At 30.4% G+C, this 22,097-nt stretch overlaps 1 protein-coding gene and 1 long non-coding RNA gene across 5 annotated transcripts in view; one reads left to right on the top strand and one right to left on the bottom strand.

Moving 5' to 3' along the window:
* LOC6047519 (high affinity cGMP-specific 3',5'-cyclic phosphodiesterase 9A) overlaps window positions 1-22,097 on the bottom strand; it is a 431,410-nt gene that overhangs the window by 339,876 nt on the left and 69,437 nt on the right. The window lies entirely within an intron of this gene.
* On the top strand, window positions 2,755-5,438 carry LOC119770398. Its single transcript, XR_005278802.1, has 3 exons — window positions 2,755-2,833; window positions 2,933-3,122; window positions 5,129-5,438. It is a non-coding gene; the product is annotated as an uncharacterized LOC119770398 (long non-coding RNA).

Genomic DNA, 22,097 nt, shown 5'->3' with positions numbered 1-22,097 from the left:
TAAAATATTAAAATATTAAAATATTAAAATATTAAAATATTAAAATATTAAAATATTAAAATATTAAAATATTAAAATATTAAAATATTAAAATATTAAAATATTAAAATATTAAAATATTAAAATATTAAAATATTAAAATATTAAAATATTAAAATATTAAAATATTAAAATATTAAAATATTAAAATATTAAAATATTAAAATATTAAAATATATAAATATTAAAATATTAAAATATTAAAATATAAAAATATAAAAATATAAAAATATTAAAATATTAAATTATTAAAATATTAAAATATTAAAATATTAAAATATTACAATATTAAAATATTAAAATATTAAAATATTAAAATATTAAAATATTAAAATATTAAAATATTAAAATATTAAAATATTAAAATATTAAAATATTAAAATATTAAAATATTAAAATATTAAAATATTAAAATATTAAAATATTAAAATATTAAAATATTAAAATATTAAAATATTAAAATATTAAAATATTAAAATATTAAAATATTAAAATATTAAAATATTAAAATATTAAAATATTAAAATATTAAAATATTAAAATATTAAAATATTTAAATATTCAAATATTAAAATATTAAAATATTAAAATATTAAAATATTAAAATATTAAAATATTAAAATATTAAAATATTAAAATATTAAAATATTAAAATATTAAAATATTAAAATATTAAAATATTAAAATATTAAAATATTAAAATATTAAAATATTAAAATATTAAAATATTAAAATATTAAAATATTAAAATATTAAAATATTAAAATATTAAAATATTAAAATATTAAAATATTAAAATATTAAAATATTAAAATATTAAAATTTTAAAATATTAAAATATTAAAATATTAAAATATTAAAATATTAAAATATTAAAATATTAAAATATTAAAATATTAAAATATTAAAATATTAAAATATTAAAATATTAAAATATTAAAATATTAAAATATTAAAATATTAAAATATTAAAATATTAAAATATTAAAATATTAAAATATTAAAATATTAAAGTATTAAAGTATTAAAATATTAAAATATTAAAATATTAAATTAATAAAATATTAAAATACAAGCCTTACCCGACAAACTTCGTTCTGCCCTTTTTTCGTTTTTTGACGTTTCTTGATTTTTTGCTTATTCAGCCTCCTGTGATCAAAATATTATTTTACGTCTCTTTCTCCATACAATTTGTCGATGCTCCGGAATCGGTTCCAGAGTGGCCAAAGTGTCAATTAGTTAGAGTAAAAACCTTCCTTGGGCCTATACGAACCCAACGCAACTAAAAGCACCTCGATCCGACACTCCGTATTGAACTGATATGCGTTCGAACAAAACCGTCGAAATTTTTTATATATATAGATTAAAACATTAAAACATTAAAACATTTAAACATTAAAACATTAAAACATTAAAACATTAAAACATTAAAACATTAAAACATTAAAACATTAAAACATTAAAACATTTAAACATTTAAACATTAAAACATTTAAACATTTAAACATTTAAACATTTAAACATTTAAACATTTAAACATTTAAACATTTAAACATTTAAACATTTAAACATTTAAACATTTAAACATTTAAACATTTAAACATTTAAACATTTAAACATTTAAACATTTAAACATTTAAACATTTAAACATTTAAACATTTAAACATTTAAACATTTAAACATTTAAACATTTAAACATTTAAACATTTAAACATTTAAACATTTAAACATTTAAACATTTAAACATTTAAACATTTAAACATTTAAACATTTAAACATTTAAACATTTAAACATTTAAACATTTAAACATTTAAACATTTAAACATTTAAACATTTAAACATTTAAACATTTAAACATTTAAACATTTAAACATTTAAACATTTAAACATTTAAACATTTAAACATTTAAACATTTAAACATTGAAACATTTAAACATTTAAACATTTAAACATTTAAACATTTAAACATTTAAACATTTAAACATTTAAACATTTAAACATTTAAACATTTAAATATTTAAACATTTAAACATTTAAACATTAAAACATTAAAACATTAAAACATTTAAACATTTAAACATTTAAACATTTAAACATTTAAACATTTAAACATTTAAACATTTAAACATTTAAACATTTAAACATTTAAACATTGAAACATTTAAACATTTAAACATTTGAAATTTAAACATTTAAACATTTAAGCGTTTAAACATTTAAACATTTAAACATTTAAGCGTTTAAACATTTAAACATTTTAACATTTTTGAACGCAAACTCACATTAACACTGAACCCGTGCGACCTTCTTTTAACCCTTTCTAGCCTATAATTTTTGTATGGTCATAAAAATCATTTTCCCATCAATAACTTAAAAAATATTTTTTTGAAAATTCAGGCCTGAAAGGGTTAAAGAGCGCACCATTACACTAAATCTGTGCGACGCACCTGAAACGAACGCACCATGGTTCGAGCGAGCTGTCATTATTATTATTTTTTTTTTTTTTTTTTTTTTTAATTTGTAATTTGTTGTTTTATTGGGCACGTCAACTTGTTAGCATAACACTTTAAATCAAGTCATGATTGATCCTGTTCGTGTCGCGCGTTTCGAGAGGAAATTTCCGCGTAAAGTCATGTGTCCCCGGGGATGTGGAACATCCCCGGCATTTGTGCGTGTTCGCGGTGCTAATAATGGCCCCGATCCCGGGTTGACAGTTCCGCCGGAAGACCGAATCGGAAAGGTTCGGGGTTGGCGAATAGGTGTTGCCGCTGTGAAGCAACAATATTTTTAGGTGAGTAATTGAAAGTTGGCGTAATTTTTGGAAGGCGGAATCTCATATCACAACAGCGGAAGGAATTTTCCATAACCATTTTTTTTCTTTTCTATACAGGGACACTTCTCCACGGTGAACCTGCTGCTGCTGCACACATCCCGGACCGCCGTGGTGCGCCGAAAGTATGTGTGGAAGCGCTGGTAAGGAGTGACTGCGTTCTCGGTGTAGGCTGGACCGCTGGATAGATCCACCGGATGACGGATCTAGTACGACTCAGGAATGGTAACAAGGAGTTCAGCAACTACGTGTGAGTATTGGGGTATGAAGTGAAATGTTTACCTTGGAAACTTTCATCTGGGCAGAGGTACGACTTGAGAAGCTAACGTTGAAAAACACATTTGATTTTTGATCGATGTTGTTTCTATTTCGAACGAGTCTTTGACGTTCAATTATAGTTTCTCAAAAGTATTGTACGATCAGTTCCTAACTGGACTCGGTCGTTGGAAACGACCGACGAAATAGGTGGCGGGCCAGATGCTGGCATAAAATGTCAAAACCTCTTCCCCCTCACTTCGTCTCACCATCCAGCTGCAGCTTTGTTGACAAACAAACAGAGCGCGCGGTCACATGATGGCGACATCGGGCCAGAATTAGGGGTGATCATGTGGTTAAAAATGAAACTTTTTTCAAGAAAAATAAGATTTTTCCGATTAAATTTAAAATTTGCGAGCAAGTTCGAAAAATGATTACTGATGTCGGAGAAGTGCTTAGAGATCAAAATTTTGATCCCTATTTGTTTATAGACTAAAACTTTTTCACATCAGTTGGGAACCCCTAGGTCTATCCACGACTATTTCCAATGACCGTGAGAACCCAGTCAAATCAATCCGAATTCTGAAACGGAATCTAATTAGAATCGTACACAAATTCCGTTTCAAACGCAACAACCGGTTCGAACACGGAACCGGTTGTTGCGTTTGAAACGGAATTGCGAATTGCGATTCCAATTAGATTCCGTTTCAGAATTCGGATTGAATTAACTGGGTAACTTTCCGATACTAGAACTTACAATTTTGGTAGAATTTTTGGAATGTCTCATCGGTAAATTTTCTTGCGTCATCCCAGTCACTAAATATTCTTCTAGCAGAGCTGGTTCTGCCAATACTGCTAGAACGTTAGAACATTTCTGCTAGAATGCTGTAAAAATATCCAGCTCTGTAAGAACTCTGCTAGAAACTTGCTAAAACGTCGTGACTCGGTGATGTCGATGAAAAGTTTGGCGGGGATGGACACTTTTTCGCCAAACGTCGGCCTGACATGTGCCATTAGGTTTGTACGTTGTAATGATTCCAGAAAATCCAAATTGTAAGTTCATTCACTGACGAACTGACGTGCTACCCCATACACATTTTTGAACTACTCTCTCTCTCTCTCTATCATTTTTGTAAAAATTCAAAGTGCACGTGCTTCTGGGAACCCCAAAGTTCTTGCTTCCCCTCGAGTTGAGCCTGCGGAGAAATTTTGTTGGTCGGTGTAATAAACTTTCGATTGTAATTTGGCGATGGTAGATCGAAATCTTACCAAAGAGCGGATTAGTTAAATCGAACATATTTGAATTAAAAAAGCACTCTAACGTCAAAACCAATAGGGTCCTAAAGTCCTATGTAAATTTGTATGTACAACGGTAAAAAACAAGCTTCCCATGCGCCAGTGCCAACGCACACCGCGGGTTTGGTTTTCTAGCTTCGGTACGTGCCTGAACCCATTTGTGTATTGGTATCTTGGTACATCGTACCAGCGCACCACGACACTCTCGGCTCGCCCCATCGGTTTGTGTCTGGCACTCACCCATGGCATGAACCCAGCGTGCTGTGGTACGCGCCGTGGTATTGAACCCGTTTTGTACCGCCAGCGCATACCACGGCACGTACCTCGGCTCGTGCCGAGTGAAGCACCTTGGTTCATACACCGGGTTCATGCCATGGGTGAGTGCCAGACACAAAACCGACGCGGCGAACCGAGAGTGTCGTGGTGCGCTGGTACGATGAACCAAAATACCCTCGGTTCGTGTGAGTCGGGTACGGGTGTAAACCGAACAAAGCAGGCGCAAAGCAAACCCGAGGGACAAGTGAACCGCGTGTACCGCACGGTGCAGGGAAGCTTGGTAAAAAACACGATTAAAAACCTGTCTGTTGCATTTTTTTTTCTAAGTTCAAAATTGGTTGAAAATGCAATTTTCAGTAATCACCACGTAGTTTTGCAACATTATTTATTATTTTACTTTTGTCTAATTTAGTATTTTCTCTTCAACAGGGGCTTATTTCACTGAGGATTGTGCTTCTCGATTACGCGAATGTCCATCCCAAGTACGAAGCAGTGAATCCTGCACCGGCTACCGACATTCCGGACAACGCCAAACAGTAACTGTTTGCTTGGCTGATTGAAGCGGAATCACAAAAGAAAACGACGCTAAAAAAAGTGCTAAATAAAGTGAAAAAAAATACAAATAATAACGATAAAAATACTCATTAATTTATTGTATTAACCATTAACTTCAATGTCCATTTATATATTTACCATACAGTTTTGTGGAGAAAAAACAATAAATAAACGATAAAACTTACTGTAGTTATTATTTTATTCAATGTACGGATATAGTTTTTACAGTACATTTTGGTAGCGAAAAACCCATGAAGAACTGTAAATTGACTGTGCAATGCATTGTAATGCTTGCTGTTTTATTATTAATGTATGATGTTTTCTATAGTCAGGACGAGTTTTGGATGAAAAATGCAACATTAGATTAACAGTAAAAGTGTCGTATTTGGAAAAAAATGTATGGAAAAATTTCGAAATTTTTATGGTACCGGTGCATAACAACCCCCCTTTTTTATGGTAAAATCCCAAAATACGACGCAAATTATCTTAAAAAACGATGCTGTCTACTGTTAAAACACTGTCAAAATGACAATATTTTTTATCGTTTTGTAACGTTAAAATTTACTGTAAGTTTATCAGAAATCTTTATGCGGGGGGGAACAACTTTGTAGAACATACCAACATGCTAGGAAGTGACCCTTTAAAGATACAGATACTTTTAGATGGTGGCCCACACAGTAAAGCCCCTTCAAAAGCCACCCCGCATAAAGATTTCTGATGAACTTACAGTAAATTTTAACGTTACAAAACGATAAAATATATTGTCATTTTGACAGTGTTTTAACAGTAGACAGCATCGTTTTTTAAGATAATTTGTGTCGTATTTTGGGATTTTACCATAAAAAAGGGGGGTTGTTATGCACCGGTACCATAAAAATTTCGAAATTTTTCCATACATTTTTTTTCCAAATACGACGCATTTACTGTTAATCTAATGTTGCATTTTTCATCCAAAACTCGTCCTGACTATAGAATACATCATACATGAATAATAAAACAGCAAGCATTACAATGCATTGCACAGTCAATTAACAGTTCTTCATAGTTTTTTCCATACTAAATATTACTGTTTAAACTATATTCGTACATTGAAATAAATAATAACGACAGTAGGTTTTATGGTTTTTTCATACTATTTATTTTTTATTACTTACTAAATTATATTGTAAATATATATTCTTACAGTTAAATGTATCCTAAATAAAGTAAATGCTATTGTTATTTTGCTTGTAATTTGTTTAAATTTCACTTCAGTTTAAACATTCTTTCTGCTTCATTTTCTTTCGTTATTCCGCTTCAATCCGCCCAGCAAACAGTTCCTGTTTGACGTTGATCGGAATGTCCGTAGCTGGTACCGGATCTACTGCTGCACATTTAGGATGGACATTCGCGTAATCGTAAAACGCAACCCTCCTGTGGAAGAGAATAACACTAAATTAGACAATGAAAAAATTCTCATGTGTTTGTCATGTTAAGGATTCGGTTCAATTTTTATTTAATAAGCTGTTTCTTGTTATTGGAACAAATAAAAAATAACTTAACTATTTTTATTTCTTTGGAATTTGTTGTTGTTTTTTTTGCTTATTTTGGTCAGCCTACAATTTTCTTAAATTTTGTTTTATATTTTTAATACCCCAGTTTATTTTCAATTTAAAATTAATTAAAAAATAAATTTGCAGTTGTTTTTTAAACAAAATTTTTGACTGTTGAACTTTTTCCGGAACAGGGATCCATCGATAAATGGACAGAGATATTCGTGGATTTATTTTGCTGATATTTGCCAAAAATTTTGCTCAACCAGCGAAAATTTTCGCTGAAACCAGCAGCTGAGCAAAATTAAAGCCAGCAACTTAGTTCTACTGGTTTGTTTTAGCTAATTAACAGCAAAAATATCTTACAGCAGAAAATCTAGCCATATTTTATGCTATAAGGGGTAACTGCAGAAATGACAGATATCATTCTCATCTCAGAGTTGATTGACGGAACTCAGCATGATTGAAATAATGCTGGATCATAAAAAAAAGTTGACAATTACAACGAAAACCGTAGCTTAAATGGGGAAAGTGCAAATAAACAAACACAAAACGCTTGGAAAGCTTTTACAACATAGTTTCACTCGTTTAGAAATATCAATTTTATATTTGTTCAAATGATCCAACTCTCCAGATATTTATTGTATTATTGGTTCGTCGCTTGTATGCTATCGTGTGACACGTCTGCTGTAAAAAGATAGGACGTGTCACAAAATTACACACAAGTGACGATTTGTCAAGGTTTCCAGTTCTGGTTTTCATTTTTTCGTTGCGAAATCTACACACAAAAAACTCTGACACAATCCAAACTACCGCTGCACAGTGGGCGAAATGGAACCCAAAATCGGACTTAATTGAACGCGGCTGGTTCCCTGGTATGAATAGCAGTGTTTCTTATGTAAAAAAATCCGGGGAATCGATTGGTGATGGTTTCATCCACCGCACGAAACGGCAAAGGATCCATTTTGCCCCAATTCCCAATTTTTTAACATTTTTTCTTGAAAATCGGTCTGTATTTAGAGCGGAGGCTTTATGCGGCCTTCCAAAATGCACTCAACTTATGTGAAAATGTCCCAGGAATCCAGTAAAAATAACCACTTGCACCGCAAAAATCATCTAGGGTCCATTTAACCCCAATTCCGCTATAAAAGCATATTTGGCCGTTTTCAAATGTTAGGTCAGATTTTAAAAATCTGAAAATATTTTTATCGTAAAGATCAGACAATTTTACATAAGAATGACGATTTGCACTTGATAGTTTGACACATTTATGTTGATAAAAATAAAATGCATGTGAAAGGCAGTTTATTCTGCGTTTGGGAAAATTGGCCCAAAAGTGATTCTTCAATCATTTTATTTAGTTTAATTTCTATATCAACATAAATGTGTCAAACTTTCAAGTGCAAATCGTCATTCTTATGTAAAATTGTCTGACCTTTACGATAAAAATATTTTCAGATTTTGAAAATCTGACCTAACATTTGAAAACGGCCAAATATGCTTTTATAGCGGAATTGGGGTTAAATGGACCCTAGATGATTTTTGCGGTGCTGGTTATTCCTGGGACATTTTCACATAAGTTAAGTGCATTTTGGAAGGCCGCATAAAGCCTCCGCTCTAAATACAGACCGATTTTCAAGAAAAAATGTTAAAAAATGGGGAATTGGGGCAAAATGGATCCTTTGCCGTTTCGTGCGGTGGATGAAACCATCACCAATCGATTCCCCGGATTTTTTTACATAAGAAACACTATTATTCATACCAGGGAACCGGCCGCGTTCAATTAAGTCCGATTTTGGGTTCCATTTCGCCCACTGTGCGCTGGTTAAGCAGAAACCTTGTCTACCGAAACTAGAATAAATCAGCTCTTTCTGATCCAGCGAAAAAACCGCTGATTGTAGCGAAACTGATTCCCCAAACAGTGATTTTTTACTATGCCGAATGATTATGATGTTCGCTTTGTAAGCGGATGATCATGGGTACGAGTCTCATTTGCTCATACTTTTCATCAGATGGGGAAGTAAAACATCGGTCCCGGTCTTGGTTGCTCTCCCCATTTAAGCCTTTAGACTCCAAGGTTCGAGCAGAAACTTGCAATAGGGATCACAAAAGACCTGGGGCTTGTTAAAGTGGGTGGTTTGTTTTTTTTACTGGTTCGGAAAAAAATGGGCAGCTTTCAAACCATCGAAAAAAAAGCGATTCCAGGTAATTTTTATGCAGGCTGAGAAATAGCGCTTTTAGAAAAAATTATCGCGTTTTGGCGATGAATCCACTTTCCGTGTACCTTTGAGAAAATTGAACGTCAAAGACTCAAAGTGCAGTTATTTCTAATTTGCACAAAACATAAACAAAAGCTCAAGCCGTACCTCTGTTAACCCCATAGAAAAACAAAAGAAAGAGTGCGTTCTTTTATTACCTTACACAAAATTTGGGATTTTAACCACCTTTTCTGGTAAAACATTGTAAATAGGACCGAAGCCGAAGTGTAAACAAAGAGTCTATCATGCTCATTCCTAATGTAAACATCAACTGACGTGAGCAGGATAGATTCGTTGTTTACACTTCGGCTTCGGCCCTTTTACATTGTTTTGCTTGTTTTAACAAAGATTTCGACGCCCCCTCCCCAGCTGCGTTAGGTAATAAAAGAACGATCTCAGAGTTCACACCATTTACTTCTCACCCCAATACTCACTCATAGTTTCTGAGCTCCTCCTCACCATTCCGGAGCCGTACCGGATTCGTCTTCCGGTGGATCTCTCCCAGCCAACAACGCGTTCACTCCTTGCCAACGCGTCCACACAATCCATCCAGCACGTCACGGTGGCCCGGAATGTGTGCAGCTGGCGCCAGGCACACATTCCGGGCCACCGTGGAAGAAGTACCTGTAAAAGAAAAGAAACAAAACTTGGTAAAGAAAAACTCCTGCTGCTGCGAAATGGGATTCGCAAAATTACACCACCTTTCAATTACTTACCTGAAAATGTAGTTGTTCACTGCGCAACACGGAATCCGGAACCATTCCGATTCTTCCACCCGGCAGAACTGACCAACCGATTACACACGATGTTACCCGAACATTTCGCTTCAAACAACACGAGACACGATCAGGAGCGAACACGCGCGATTGAAAAATAATGACAGCTCGCTCAACTATGGTGCGTTCATTTCGTGAGTGTAGGTTGCACTGGCTCAGTGTCATGGTGCGTTCGTTTTAGGAGCGTCGCACAAGTTCAGTGTATTAATAATAGTGCGTCTGTTTTGTGATTCTTAATTTAAAAAAAATGTTCAAATAAATTTTTCAAATGTTTAAATGTTTCAGTGTTTAAATGTTTAAATGTTCAAATGTTTAAATGTTTAAATGTTTAAATGTTTAAATGTTTAAATGTTTAAATGTTTAAATGTTTAAATGTTTAAATGTTTAAATGTTTAAATGTTTAAATGTTTAAATGTTTAAATGTTTAAATGTTTAAATGTTTAAATGTTTAAATGTTTAAATGTTTAAATGTTTAAATGTTTAAATGTTTAAATGTTTAAATGTTTAAATGTTTAAATGTTTAAATTTTAAATGTTTAAATGTTTAAATGTTTAAATGTTTAAATGTTTAAATGTTTAAATGTTTAAATGTTTAAATGTTTAAATGTTTAAATGTTTAAATGTTTAAATGTTTAAATGTTTAAATGTTTAAATGTTTAAATGTTTAAATGTTTAAATGTTTAAATGTTTAAATGTTTAAATGTTTAAATGTTTAAATGTTTAAATGTTTAAATGTTTAAATTTTTAAATTTTTAAATGTTTAAATTTTTAAATGTTTAAATGTTTAAATGTTTAAATGTTTAAATGTTTAAATTTTTAAATGTTTAAATGTTTAAATGTTTAAATGTTTAAATGTTTAAATGTTTAAATGTTTAAATGTTTAAATGTTTAAATGTTTAAATGTTTAAATGTTAAAATGTTTAAATGTTTAAATGTTTAAATGTTTAAATGTTTAAATGTTTAAATGTTAAATTGTTTAAATGTTGAAATGTTTAAATTTTTAAATGTTTAAATGTTTAAATGTTGAACTATTAATATTTAAATATTTGAATATTTAAAAGTTGAAATATTCAAATTATCAAATAAAAAATATAATTTTATATTTTAATATTTTTATATTTTAATATTTTAATATTTTAATATTTTAATATTTTAATATTCTAATATTGTAATATTGTAATATTGTAATATTGTAATATTTTAATATTTTAATATTTTAATATTTTAATATTTTAATATTTTAATATTTTAATATTTTAATATTTTAATATTTTAATATTTTAATATTTTAATATTTTAATATTTTAATACTTTAATATTTTAATATTTTAATATTTTAATACTTAAATATTTGAATATTTGAATATTTGAATATTTGAATATTTGAATATTTGAATATTTGAATATTTGAATATTTGAATATTTGAATATTTGAATATTTGAATATTTGAATATTTGAATATTTAAATATTTTAATATTTTAATATTTTAATATTTTAATATTTTAATATTTTAATATTTTAATATTTTAATATTTTAATATTTTAATATTTTAATATTTTAATATTTTAATATTTTAATATTTTAATATTTTAATATTTTAATATTTTAATATTTTAATATTTTAATATTTTAATATTTTAATATTTTAATATTTTAATATTTTAATATTTTAATATTTTAATATTTTAATATTTTAATATTTTAATATTTTAATATTTTAATATTTTAATATTTTAATATTTTAATATTTTAATATTTTAATATTTTAATATTTTAATATTTTAATATTTTAATATTTTAATATTTTAATATTTTAATATTTTAATATTTTAATATTTTAATATTTTAATATTTTAATATTTTAATATTTTAATATTTTAATATTTTAATATTTTAATATTTTAATATTTTAATATTTTAATATTTTAATATTTTAATGTTTTAATATTTTAATATTTTAATATTTTAATATTTTAATATTTTAATATTTTAATATTTTAATATTTTAATATTTTAATATTTTAATATTTTAATATTTTAATATTTTCAATATTTTAATATTTTAAAATTTTTATTTTTTAATATTTTAATATTTCAATATTTTAATATATTAATATATTATTATATTTATATATTAATATATTAATATATTTATATATTAATATATTAATATATCAATATATTAATAAATTAATATTTTAATATTTTTTGTGTGGGGACAGTTTAATAATTAATGTTTTAATGCTTAAGTTTTTAAAATAATTCGATTTGATTTGATTTAAGCTTTCCACAAAATCGTTTGTGAAGTTTTGTATTTAAAAAATAACTCGTTTTAAATACTTTTATTACATGATTCAAATTATTTAAAAAAATCGTTAAAAAAAAGTTCACACTACGCAACTATAACATTCTAATGAACGTAATGTAACAAAAATTCACGCAGAAAAAGTTTTGTAGAATCAGCCTGTACGAGGTTTGAATCAACAAATTTTTTGTTGAATATAATCAACGCCGATTTTACGTTGAAACAAACCTTGATTATCTCAATTCCACAAAAGTCTTTTGTTGTTTTGAAAAAGCTGCTTTGACGTTTAGCGTTGAATCAACAAAAATTATGATTTTCAAATCAACAAAACGTTTTGTTGATTCAAATATGTCTTATTTTTCTGCGTGTTGGAAAAAATGCATTTTGAGATTTCCAATACAAAAACCATAATATTTGCTGTATTCATTAATTATACGATAGTTTTATTGTTTCCATTTATAACATTTCCAATAACAAAACCTTCCAATTAGCTGTAACCATGAATTGTATAGTAGCTTCATCGCCATTCCAGTAAAGTTCGAAAAAGTCAACAATAAACTTACTATGAATATTATAATATGTATTGTAATTGGATGGTTTTAACAGTGCAAATCATCATACATTTTTATGCGGGACCATCTAAAAGTATCTGTATCTTTAAAGGGTCACTTCCTAGCATGTTGGTATGTTCTACAAAGTTGTTCCCCAGTTCAAAACCTATCTCCTACTATAAGAATCAAGTCATTTCATCGATTTATAAAAAAAAATCCTAATACAATGTAAAAAAAGATAGTTTCCCATGGAAAATAAATCAAAATCCCATATAAATTTCAAATTAAAACTGGAGCTCCTAGACCTTACCAAATGGGCTCAAATTTTCAGGAGTGCTTCTGAGGACATAAAAGAACGAAATTCCGGTTGATGCAAGACAAAATAACAACTTTTGTCTTTTTCATAGAAACGTGAACCACGCTAGTGTCCATACACGACGAAATTTTCAAAACTCTAATATTTTTGCCCCACCTTCCTTGAGGACCTGGGCACGCTAGTGCCTAGGATATACCCCGAAAGGTATTGCGGGCAAATCAAGTAGAGTTAGTTTTTTTATTATTAAACATATACTTGTGACTGTTTAGTGTAAAGAATGTATGATTTATATTTTTTATTATTTTAAGCCACGGCAGATACAACGCGACGAAGCCGTGCTTGATTAAATTGATTGTAGTATTAGGGACCATCCATAAACCACGTGGACACTTTAAGGGGGGGGGGGGTATGGCGATTGTCCACAATCCATACAAAAAAGTTTTTTTTGTATGGACAATTGTCCACGATGGGGGGGGGGGGGGTAACAGATTCCCAAAAAAGTGTCCACGTGGTTTATGGATGGTCCCTTACTAAACTAACCATTTACTCATGTAAATGCAATGCTGATTAAACACAGTTTTAACATGTCTGCTATTGAACTCAAGCTACCGACTGTAAGAGTAAAAAGGAGTTTATATTTTGCCTTAAATGATTATATGTTTAAACGAAATTCGAGGTTATACATGATTTAATAAATAATTGGAATCTTGATTTTAAACTCTTACAGCGATGCGGAGTAAACAATAATTATTTATTTGTTTAATTTAAATTGAGAGTTAAATACAAATTAAAACGACCGATTCAAAAGCATACTTAGTTAATATTTCATTGTTGTTGTGTAATGGGAATAATCAGCATATTTAATATGTTTGAATTTAAATACAATAAAAATGGAAAGTCCTCACCATGTTTTCATTATCGGCATCTGTGGGAGTCGGCTAGTGTAAGATGCAACAGTTGAGAAAAAAATGCTCGAGAAAAAGAAAAAAAAGGCCTCCAGAATTTTTAAATAATTCTGGAGATAAATGCTCCCCTCTGGCATCCCTGCGCACCAACACTAAAAACAAAAACAACCCTGCAAGATTATCTCAGCAGCACAACTATACGCTACACACACTACGAACTCTTGCTCTCATCCATATTGAGCTTCACAATGCCACAACACCAAGCTCAGTGGCAGAACCTTCGAAAGCTCGCAAACCGACGAGAGCACACAAACACAAAGACTGCCCACAAAAGTTCCCACAATTTTCGCTCTCAATGAAGCAAAAGTATTTCCTAGCAAGATGGGAGTTGAGCGTAAAATATAAAAGTGCGTGTGCTCAACAAGGAGCGAACTCCGCCAAACATTTTTTTTATTGCATAATCAAATTTGCAATCGAAAAGTACTTTTATTTTTTGTATAAAATGTACCGTTTTCAAGTTATAGCTTCTTAGCTACTTAGCCTGACTTTTTTTGTTTTTTTTTTTTAGTTTGAAAAACATTTTTTTAAAGCAAAAGCACCTCTAAAAAAATTGTTTCTAACGTACAGCATCACAAGGAAATCGGATCGATTAAAGTGAATTTCAATAAGGCCGTTGCAAATACTTTTTAAAGTTTATGTCGCCCCCCTCTTCTCCTTTAAAATCGGTTCGAAAAATCAGAGGGCACAAAATAAAAAAAAAACTTCAAAATTTTAAAGGAAATAGAAGTTTAACCAAATTAGACAACAATTAGAAGAGTATTTTCCTGCACTTAAAATTATATTTAGCATGTCTAGAATCGATAACACATATTTTCATTTTTTTTCCAAAATCGTCACAATCAGTTTTGATATACAGGAGGATAATTTATATTTCCATATGAATTGCATAGGAAATACACAAAAAATCGTTAAGCTTTCAATATAATAACTTATTGTCTCTTTTTTTGTTTCAGTTGGGCCCAGCTGAGGTTTATCTATTTTTGATTTTCTTTGATGAAAAACTTTGTAGACATATAGAGTACCTCTTCAAATCTAGCGTGCAATTTAAGATTGAAGTAGCTTTGATTTTTTTTTAAGATCAAGCAATCTTAGAGGCAAATTGTGATACTTTTTACTTTTTAAAATGTCAGAAATACCAACGATCAAACGTTGAATAGAACAAACCCTACAGGTTCATCGATTAGACACCAACAATGCTCGTGGGATCAGTCTCCTTTGCGAAGCCCCGAACTGTGGCAAAATGCGTGATTTGCAAAATGAAGGAACCCACAAAAGAAGAGTATAAGCTAGAAAGGTTTATCATATGATACGCTTCGTATTCTTCATCCTGGAAGATCAACAAGTTAAGTAGAAAACTTTTTTGTTAAACCACCACGCGACTCCATCGAATCCACCTCCCCCAACTTGTAATTCGATGGAGCAGCTTGGTGCCTTTCTCTGGCAGCTTCTATCCCCCAGCAATTAACGCACGTGACAAATGATACCCTCCAGCTCAACAGATTAGCCACGGAGCCACTAACCGGCGCAGATTTATTGCCACAGTTCTCACTGCAAATTAATTCGGTTAGGACCTGAGTCTGCTCTCCACGTGACCTATTATATATTAATCTTGTCCCAATCGAGCCAACAGCTTTTTCCCGGGGGGGGGCAAAAAAAAGTTGCCAGAAAAAAAAAACGTAGCAACGAAAACTCAACGCACAAATTGATCCACAAACACACCCTGTAGCTGTATTAGGTCACGCAAATGTTTGTGGGTGGGTGTGCGTAAAAGAAGCGCTCCGGAATTCAAATCACGAGCCACAGGATAAATAACCAGAATCAGAATCAGAACCCACGGGGCCCATAAAAAATGTGGCAAACGTTAAAGGGAAACTCTCCCCCAATCTCTCTGTGTATGTGTATGAGGTTGTGTGTATGTGGCACGCGTTTTACGACCTGCAACGGTGTAAGATGCAGAGGTTCCCAATTAAATTTGAAAATGTCTAATATTAATAGATGTAAATATTGACATCTCACTTGCAAAACTTTTTAAAATATTTATTTAATCGTACCTTTCTGTAACTAAACGACAAAGAGAATCCCTGTCACTAAAACACAAGATTTCACAACTGTAGGTCCTCAGACTCACCGGTAAACACATCCCGCGTACGTGCGTATCGTCCACGTACGTGTCGTTGTATGAGTGTGTTTGTGTCACTGTTGTCGTGATCCTTGTGTTCGCCCAAAGCAAACACACGGCGACGCGTGCAAACAGTGCCAGTGGCCGCCACCGGTAATCACTCTCGGGGGTGCTACAATACGGTCAATGGTTCAAATTAACACATTTTTTTCGTATCTCATTACAGCATGGTGTAGTTGAGCAGCGGTGTACTTAGGGAAATTACCTCATAACTTTGTCAGGTTATTTTATCTCTATATGTTTATTTTATGAAATTAAAAACTAACTTAATCCACCTATGTGGTTGGAACCTTCCTCACTTATTACGAACAATGGCTGATATGATGGAATTGTAATAATATTTCATCTTTTTTTAGATCCGGAATAAAAAAAGTACATCAATATCACTTAAGTGGGCATATCACGAGACAGGGTTGCCAGATCTTCAATATTTTGGACTCATTGGAAAGGTTTTTTGATAACCTAACCAACGATGGGTCGGATGATTGACCCGAACATAGTTTACATACATTTAAGTGAGATCCGGATATATGTGAAAACACATTTTTATACATAACTTTTGAACTACTTATCGAAACTTCAATCTGTATAAAACTCGATAAATGGGGCCCTAAACCAAGTCGAATGCAACAGGTTCAGGTCAAATCGGTTCAGCCAGTGCCGAGAAACATGAGCTAGATTGATGGTCACATACACACATACACACACATGCACACACACAGACATTTGTTCAGTTTTCGATTCAGAGTCTATATGTATACATGAAGGTGGGTCTACGACGTTTTTATACAAAGTTCATTTTTAGAGCAGGATTATAGCCTTACCTCAGTGAGGAAGGCAAAATCATTGATAACAAGACGTGTTCATATTATTTTTTTTTCAGGAGTTAAGTTTCAGTGTTGAGCATTCTTTCCGAATTCCCGAAATGGATTTTTCTGTAATTTTTTTTATTTGACTCAAGCTTTTTGAAGACCTTCCCTATGACCAAAGAAGCCATTTGGTATCATTGGATAACCCATTCAAGTCTCCATACAGATTTGGCCACTTTGGCTGCTAATAAACATTGCTACGTAAATATTCGCAAATCTGTATCTTTTACCGGATAGAAATCCGGTAACTCTATATTGTCGAATTTGTAAACTTTGAATTATTTTCAAAATCGCCAACATTTTTTCCGATTTCGAACGACTGTGTTGTCGATAAAAAATATATATATATATATCGCTCTTAATATTTTCAATATCTACAGCGATACCGATAAAAAATATCAACGATTTTGGAAGCATTTCAATGTTTGAAACCCTGGCAACATACAATTATCGTATAAGCTGCTCATCACTGAAAAATTTGCCTATTTATTGCCTATTTTTAAATAAGCTATTTTCACAATGATAATTTTTTTTTAACAAAAACTTGCAAACTTTGAGCCTTTAAACCCTCACAAATGTTTTGAAGATTTCATTAATAAAAATTGATTGATTTCAAGTCAGAAATTTGGCTTGATTAACACATTTCTCTGGTTAGTTTGCAATAAGTCGTAACAGCCATTGTGAACTCTGACACTTATTTGTTTTCTTCCCTGGTGGGTAATTCTCCGCCAACTCACACAGCAGTTGCCCCGACCCCTCTTCGATTTGCGTGAAACTTTGTCCTAAGGGGTAACTTTTGTCCCTGATCACGAATCCGAGGTCCGTTTTTTGATATCTCGTGACGGAGGGGCGGTACGACCCCTTCCATTTTTGAACATGTGAAAAAAGAGGTTTTTTTCAATAATTTGCAGCCTGAAACGGTGATGAGATAGAAATTTGGTGTCAAAGGGACTTTTGTGTAAAATCAGACGCCCAATTTGATGGCGTACTCAGAATTCCGAATAAACGTATTTTTCATCGAAAAAAACACTAAAAAAGTTTTAAAAATTCTCCCATTTTCCGTTACTCGACTGTAAAAAATTTTGGAACATGTCATTTTATGGCAAATTTAATGTACTTTTCGAATCTACATTGACCCAGAAGGGTCATTTTTTCATTTAGAACAAAATTTTTCATTTTACAATTTCGTGTTTTTTCTAACTTTGCAGGGTTATTTTTTAGAGTGTAACAATGTTCTACAAAGTTGTAGAGCAGACAATCACAAAAATTTTGATATATAGACATAAGGGGTTTGCTTATAAACATCACGAGTTATCGCGATTTTACCAAAAAAAGTTTTAAAAAAGTTGGTCGTCATCGATCATGGCCGTTCATGGTCACCCGCGACAGACACGGACGACGAAACAAAGAGAAACGCAAAAAGTAACTTTTTCAAAACTTTTTTTCGTAAAATCGCGATAACTTGTGATGTTTATAAGCAAACCCTTATGTCTGTATATCAAAATTTTGTAATTGTCTGCTCTACAACTTTGTAGAACATTGTTACACTCTAAAAATAACCCTGCAAAGTTAGAAAAACACGAAATTGTAAAATGAAAAATTTTGTTCTAATGAAAAAATGACCCTTCTGGGTCAATGTAGATTCGAAAAGTACATTAAATTTCCCATAATATGACATGTTCCAAAATTTTACAGTCGAGTGTTTTTTTCAATGAAAAACGTTTATTCGGAATTTGAGTACGCCATCAAATCGGGCGTCTAATTTTACATAAAAGTCCCTTTGACACCAAATTTCTATCTCATCACCGTTTCAGGCTGCAAATTATTGAAAAACACCTCTTTTTTCGCATGTTCAAAAATGGAAGGGGTCGTACCGCCCCTCCGTCACGAGATATCAAAAAACGGACCTCGGATTCGTGATCAGGGACAAAAGTTACCCCTTAGGACAAAGTTTCACGCAAATCGAAGAGGGGTCGAGGCAACTTTTCCCGATTTCGTGTGAGTTGGTAGAGAATTACCCTGGTACAAATCAAATTTTCACTGTTTTAGAGCATTGAAAGGAAGTGTAGAAAATTAATTCAAAGAATTCTGAAACAAAATTTTGGATAATTCGTAAATTAATCGAGAAACGATCGTAAAGCAGCTTCGTTGAAAAACTTGCGCTTAAGACCTTTGAAAACTAACCCGAGATTTGTTCAATTGCTGAAAACTCAAACATTACAGTTTTGGATCCAACTGGTGATTACATTTAATAGATATTTTCATAAGACGTTTTTTTTGCAGGTATGAATGTTAAACTTCAAATTTCAGGATGCATTCATAAAATTTATAGTTTTATTCTAAAATTGTCTCGATTTTGGTGCCAATATTAAATTAATTTAACTGTACTTACAGATTAAATAAATAAAAAAAAGTGTTATTTTTATGGCATCCTAAATCGTCAATACTTTGTTATACCTGTATTAGATTTTATTAATATTATTTCTTAGCAGCATTTTAAAATTATTGCTGCCACAATTGAGACAATTTATACCAATTAGATCGAGTTTTGGCAATTATTTTGGAGTTTTTCTTCACCAGCCCCTACATTTCTCTCTGATTAGGTTTTAGCTTTAGCTGTTGCTTAACTTATTTTTCAGTTATTTTAACTTGCATTATTTTTCATGTTTTTCACATTTCATTTTGATTTATTACATTTATTATATTTAATATATTTATTATATTTATTATATTTATTAAATTTATTGTATATATTTCAGATGCCTAACAACCCCCAAAAAAAATACTAACCCCTCCCAAAAAATAACATCCCAGGGCCTTCATATGTTTTATATGAGTCATAAATTTGAAAAAAAATGATTTTTTTAAACAGAAATCTAACCCTTTTTTCATGACAGTTGTAGAATTTGACCAGTTTGAAAGTTCAAATTTGTCTTTTAATTTGTTTTTTAAATGTAATAAATTATTATCGAATTAAAAAAAAATCACACAAAAAAAATATACAGTACAAAAAAAATCATATTCTTTTTTATGTAAACTTATCAAATTTCATTAGTTTTGTTTTTTACATATTACTCAAGTACTTTTTCAGTTTATAAATATTCCACCATTATTGAAAATATTCTTGTACGTTAAATTTTTGCACAACAAGAGAAATTGGATTACTAAACTAATTTTGGATCAAAAAGTTCTACGTTTCGTAAACATTTTTTTCTTTTCATATTTTTTTTAAGGACAAAATATTACAAGAACAATCATGAAATTTAAATAAAATAACATTTTATTATGAAATGAAATTTTCATTTAATTATTTTTTGTTCAATCGATATTTATTTGAACTATGTCAAGCGTAATGTCACAAATCAAAAACATTTCGTATAAGGAGATAAAGAAAATAATAGAAAAAATGTCCTCCATCTGATTTTAAAGGACCACTCCAGAGGAAAATTTCCAAATCATCCCTGTCCTAATTTATGTTTAATTTTAATTGGTTAATTATTTAAATAATTTAAAACAAAAACTGGAAATAACACAGTTAGTTGCAACTGTGAGTGGCAATAATATTTTTCAAATGTAAATTTGTAAATATCTTGCTTTCGTCCGTTTTCGAATAAAAACGATTATGGTGCTAAGACTATACTAAACATGAATATAGTTTACATCTCCTGCCCGCTTATTTTTGTTTTAATGAAATTATTATTTTTGAAATGAGAAAAATAGAGGTTTTAAAAAATAATTCATACAAAGACCATTAAGCATCGTTTTGCCACTTTGCCCCTTGATCTATGGAGCTCAAACTTGGCCATGATTTGATGTGTTTGATTTTGATTTCCATTTTTTTGAGAAAATCCACACAGAGCCCAACTTGATGTTTAGAGTTATTATTTTTTTAATTAGTGGCATTTTCGGCAATTCGGTTTCAAATACAAAAAGACTTTTGAGCAATTCCAGGTCAAATCAGGAATTTTTCTGGTACTTTTGTACCCGAATCTTTCCGATTTCAATGAAACTTTGTAGACATGTTATACTAGGCCCATAAAAGCCATTTTTGTGTATATGGAGCCAATAGTATCGAAAATAACATTTGAGAAGGGCGTAAGGTATTTAAATATTTTTGTATTTTGCAATTTAAAAATTACTGTATCTCGAAGCCGTTGCATCGTATCAAAAAGTGGTCAAAACAAACTTGTAGGAAATTGGACGGGCTTTCTGAAAAAAATACACTGAAACAAAAATACAAGCCACTTCTATGAGATTTTTCAGTTTTTAACTTTAAAAGTTAAATTTGATGGTGATGTCACGATTTTTTTTCGCTCAAAATTTTTGAGGAAATAGTCTAAAATGTAACAAAAAGACTCACGAAAAATGCAGGATGGTATGTCTCTCCTAAAAAATACAAAAATCATTTACTATAACTGTTTTTTTGAAAAGTGGTCTAAACGTCAAAATTTTTCAGAGTCGATAGTGGGAATCGATTCTCCAGACAATTTTACATAAAAGTCTCCATATTGACCATTGTCCTAAGACCAATCCTTGGGAAGATACAGCGGTTTTCAAAATAAAAATGTTGAAAAAATAGGTTTTTTGGTGGTTTTTGGCAATTTCTATATGACAAACTTGGTTTTTCAGTCTCGTATATATTTTTACCGAAAAGCTCGTCCAATTTCCCATAAGTTTGTCCAATTTCCTACAAGTTTGTTTTGACCACTTTTTGATACGACGCAACGGCTTCGAGATACAGTAATTTTTAAATTGCAAAATACAAAAATATTTAATTACCTTACGCCCTTCTCAAATGTTATTTTCAAGTACTATTGGCTCCATATACACAAAAACGGCTTATATAGGCCTAGTATAACATGTCTACAAAGTTTCATTGAAATCGGAGAGGGTCGGGTACAAAAGTACCAGAAAAAATCTTGATTTGAGCTGGAATTGATCTTTTTTGAAAAATAATGATATTCAGAATCTTAGGTTAAAAATTAAACAAATGTTATTTTTCGTTAATTCAATTTCTAGTTATCAATCATTTTATAAAGAAAACTTGTTCATAATTTTACTTCTAAACTTGACATGAAAACCACTAAGTG

The sequence above is a fragment of the Culex quinquefasciatus genome, chromosome 3, assembly GCF_015732765.1.
Source record: "Culex quinquefasciatus strain JHB chromosome 3, VPISU_Cqui_1.0_pri_paternal, whole genome shotgun sequence".
Taxonomy (NCBI): domain Eukaryota; kingdom Metazoa; phylum Arthropoda; class Insecta; order Diptera; family Culicidae; genus Culex; species Culex quinquefasciatus.
This window is presented reverse-complemented; position numbering and strand designations above follow the sequence as displayed.